Source organism: Branchiostoma belcheri, unplaced genomic scaffold (assembly GCF_001625305.1).
Source record: "Branchiostoma belcheri isolate BF01 breed outbred unplaced genomic scaffold, Haploidv18h27 scaffold13, whole genome shotgun sequence".
Classification (NCBI taxonomy): Eukaryota; Metazoa; Chordata; class Leptocardii; order Amphioxiformes; family Branchiostomatidae; genus Branchiostoma; species Branchiostoma belcheri.
In genome coordinates this window covers 1,364,233-1,368,931 of record NW_017802713.1, presented here as the reverse complement: position 1 = coordinate 1,368,931, position 4,699 = coordinate 1,364,233, and the positions used below count along the sequence as shown (strand labels likewise).

General features: G+C 50.2%; 1 pseudogene; it reads right to left on the bottom strand.

The window, feature by feature from the left end:
* Positions 1–715: 715 nt before the first annotated feature.
* Positions 716–4,699, bottom strand: part of LOC109463673 — a 24,908-nt pseudogene continuing 20,924 nt past the window's right edge.

The following is a 4,699-nucleotide window of genomic DNA, read 5'->3' as shown; positions in this document are numbered from 1 at the left end:
TTATTTGTCTTATTCTTCACCTTAGATGGATGGATTTAATCGTATACAGATGATCTTGGCCCTTTAAATTAAGGACCAATACAAATGGAGTATTCTAATAGTTCGTTCACAAGGCCACGCCATATATAGAAGTGGTTGTAATCAAAGCTGGATACATCGATTGATTTTGGAGCAAGTTTGGTTTTCAAAATAAATTAGCCTTTGCATTTCACAATTCATTTCAAACACAAACATCCAACGATATAGTCTCTTCCATCTATGCTACCCACAATGCTCTAGTCTAACGTCAAGTTATGAAAATAAGCTTCCCTAGGAGAGAAACACAACCCAGTAGCAAGACAGACACGAACTTGGCGTGAAGATTTATATTGGATAAAACACATTATCACATATCTCTCTTTTCACATATACATATACACATATATACACATAAATCACATATCACTCTTTTTTACAATATACATATACACATGCACGTATTTATACATATGAAATCGTGTCGTATTTATAAAGGATTTTATATGCGTGAAGGAAGCTACGTAGCATTAAATCCATTTCAATCGAGCTGTGTTTCCAAATTGAGGAATTCCTTATATTGGCTTTGAAAGGAAACGTATGTACGTAAGCACAGTCGCATGGAGGTAGCTTCAACAATTACACATTTAGGCGAACGTCCATGTGTTACAGCATGGACCATCATTGGTAACGTGTAGTTTTACAATACCAAATGCTGCCATTGTATATATGGGTGCCTGGCAAGTAGATAGTGTTTCACTTCTACAGAAACGGCTAAAAGTGCGTCCCTTCGCTGCGCAGTTGTGATAAGGTCTTTGCGACCTTGCAATTTTTCAAGTTTTTTTTTTCATTTTATATGAGCCCCAGGTAGAAAGAAATTAAAGCGATGCATACTTGAAGCATTTCTTTCTACCTTAATTTTTTTTCCGTGTCAGTGGAGCATGCGTGAAGTATGCGTGAGGCATGCGTGATGTCTGTGTGAAGAATGTGTGAAGCATGTGTGAAACATGTTTGCCACAACTCATTTCATTCAAAACATAAAACGTGAGTTCATGTAATTTTTTTGCCACGCCGAGAACATTTTTAAGCCGACAAATCATTCACTCGTGTCGCTCTCTTCTCCCGATAGCCTCGATCGGATCGAATCCTTGACCCTTGTGAAGCCCCCTTTGATTTTGCCGACTAGTTTGGTGGGGGTTAGCCTGCCGCCTGATTTCTGAGAGGTACTTGGCTCTTCCTCTTTTGATTTCATGGTGGCGAGCGTAGGCACTCCCTTGTGCCCATAGCGCGTCAGGCCCTTCTTCTTTTCCTTCTCCCTCTGCATTTCAGGAGGAAGCGGCGGGCCATAGACCGGTTTTCCGTTCGGGGGGTCCGATTTGTGCTCGACTGTGTCTCGCTTCTTTGCGGCCTGCTGCTTCATCGCCATCTCTCTGGCCTCCCTATCTATCTTCTGCTCCCTTTCTTTCCTTGACTGGAACATGCGAGCGAATTTTGAGGGTTTCTTCACGGTTGGCGAAGCTCCCTGTACCTTTTTCTCGTCTACGGGAGACTCTTCGTCGACCGTTTCCAGTTGCTCCGTTTCCAGTTGCTCCATGCTGGCCTTTACCATAGAGTACGCCTTTTTCTCCATGGCCATCCAGTACTCCGTCGTCATGTAGGTCCTCCTTTGAGATGGGCTTGTCCAAGTCTATCTCGTCTTCACTGTCTTCTGACGAGTCGAAGAAGTCCATCTCCAGTTTCTTCGGCACCAGTCCCGTGCCCGGCCTGCTCGCTCTGGACACGCCTGTTGCCGCCCCGTAGTGCCCCGGCAACATGACCGGTGACCGATCCACGCCACCACCGTACTTCACTTGTTCCTGGATGCCGGGCCGTTTGTAGCTAGCTGCGGCCACCCCGGACCCAGTCCGCCGGAGGTCTGTCTTAGACCGATCCTGGCGGAGCCGTGCTCTCTCACGTTCTTCTGGGTCCTCAATATTCCACCATAGCTTTTCACGGTCTTTGGAGAACCTTCTACCCCAGTACTCGTCAACTTCAGCATCGAGCTTCGCTCTTTCTTCATCAGTGTACTTCTTTATCCCAGACGATACCCATGCGTCCGGACGTTTACGCTCGGGAGGTTTATATTCGGTCTGTGCCCTGAACTGTCCTGCCGTCGGTGTGGTCTGGGCGCTTGAAGGTCTTGCCGCAGACGACTCCTTCTGAGGAGTCCTTGGCGTATCGGCGGAGTCATTGGCCGGTTGGGTACTCTTCATAGACGCCGGTCCGGTCTGGGCACTTGAAGGTCCGGCCGTAGCAGACTCCTTCAGGGGAGTGTTTGGCCTGTCGGCGGAGTCCTTAGCCGGTTGTGTAGTCTTCATAGACGCCGGTCTGGTCTGGACTCCTTTGGGCTCCTCTGTACGTCTTGCTGACAGGGCAGTTGTCCCCACCACGGGAGTTTCCCGCTTAACAGCCGTCACCTGAATTGGTATCGGTTGCGGAATTTTCGTGGGTGGGTGCGCAGTCTGCTTGCCTGCTGTCTGCATGTCTGCTCGTCTTGCTGACGGTGCAGTTGTCCCCATCACTGGGGTTTTCCGCCGAACAGCCGTAATTTGAATCGGTTGCGGAATCTTCGTCGGTGGGTGGACGGCTTGTTTGTCTTCTGTCTGCATGTCTGCTCGCTTCGCTGACAATGCAGTTGTCCCCATCATCGGGGTTTTCCGCTTAACATCCTTCTCTTTAATCGGTTGCGGAATTTTCGTCGGTGGGTGCGCGGCTTGTGTGACAGACTCCTTGTCTGTAGACTGCATTTCAGTGCGTTTTGCGTACAGTGCAGTTGTCCCCATCACTGGAACTTTCCGCTCAACACCCGTTTCTTTTATCGGTTGCGGAATTTTCGTCGGTGAGTGCGCGGCTTGCTTGTCTTCTGTCTGCGTGTCGGTGCGTTTTGCGGACAATGCAGTTGTGCTCATCACTGGAACTTTCCGCTGAGCATCCTTCTCTTTAATCGGTTGCGGAATTTTCGTCGGTGGGTGCGCGGCTTGTGTGACAGACGCCTTGTCTGTTGACTGCATTTCAGTGCGCTTTGCTGACAGTGCAGTTTTGCCCATCACAGGAACTTTCCGCTGAGCATCCGTATCTTTAATCGGTTGCGGAATTTTCGTCGGTGGGTGAGCGGCTTGTGTGACAGACGTCTTGTCTGTTGACTGCATTTCAGTGCGTTTTGCTAACAGTGCAGTTGTCCCCATCACTGGGACTTTCCGCTGAGCATCAGTTTCTTTTATCGGTTGCGGAATTTTCGTCGGTGGGTGCGCGACTTGCTTGTCTTCTGTCTGCATGTCGGTGCGTTTTGCGGACAGTGCAGTTGTGCCCATCACTGGAACTTTCCGCTGAGCATCCGTCTCTTTAATCGGTTGTGGAATTTTCGTCGGTGGGTGCGCGGCTTGTTCGACAGACGTCTTGTCTGCTGACTGCATTTCGGCACGTTTTGCGGTCAGTGCAGCTGTGCCCATCACTGGAACTTTCCGCTGGACACCCGTTTCTTTAACCGGTTGCGGAATTTTCGTCGGTGGGTGCGCGGCTTGTGTGACAGACGTCTTGTCTGCTGACAGCATTTCGGCACGCTTTGCTGACAGTGCAGTTGTGCCCATCACTGGAACTTTCCGCTGAGCATCCGTCTCTTTAATCGGTTGCGGAATTTTCGTCGGCGGGTGCGCGGCTTGTTTGACAGACGTCTTGTCTGTTGACTGCATTTCAGTGCGTTTTGCTGACAGTGCAGTTGTCCCCATCACTGGAACTTTCCGCTGGACACCCGTTTCTTTTATCGGTTGCGGAATTTTCGTCGGCGGGTGCGCGGCTTGTTTGACAGACGTCTTGTCTGTTGACTGCATTTCAGTGCGTTTTGCTAACAGTGCAGTTGTGCCCATCACTGGAACTTTCCGCTGGACACCCGTCTCTTTAATCGGTTGCGGAATTTTCGTCGGTGGGTGCGCGGCTTGTGTGACAGACGCCTTGTCTGTTGACTGCACGTCAGCGCGCTTTGCTGACAGCGCAGTTGTGCCCATCACGGGAACTTTCCGCTGCTGAGCATCCGTTTCTTTAATCGGTTGCGGAATTTTCGTCGGTGGGTGCGCGACTTGTGTGACAGACGCCTTGTCTGCTGACTGCACGTCAGCGCGCTTTGCTAACAGTGCAGTTGTGCCCATCACGGGAACTTTCCGCTGCTGAGCATCCGTCTCCTTAATCGGTTGCGGAATTTTCGTCGGGGGGTGCGCGGCTTGTGTGACAGACGCCTTGTCTGTTGACCTTACCTCTGTCCGTTTTGCGGACAGTGCAGTTGTCCCCATTATGGGATCTTTCCGCTTAACAGCAGTATCTTTGATCGGTTGCGGAATTTTCGTAGGCGTCAATTTTGCTGTTTGGTCTCCGGTTTGTCCAGCTTGCGGCGCCTTTGCTCCTTTCTGTGTGCTCTTTGCCCCGGCATCTTCAGATGCAGTAGAAGGCTTCTTAGCATCCTTGGGCGGGGTGGCCTTTGTTTTGGGACTTTCCCATTCATTGTCGTCGCCAACAAGGGCTTCCCAAACTTTCTGGGAGTACTCTTGTTTAGTTTCTCCCTTTTGCCTCCCTTCACAGTGCCCTTCTGTGTTTGAGCTGCAGGCTCAGCCGAGCCCTTTACTGACTGCTTGTCAGCTTTTGCCGCTGTGGATTC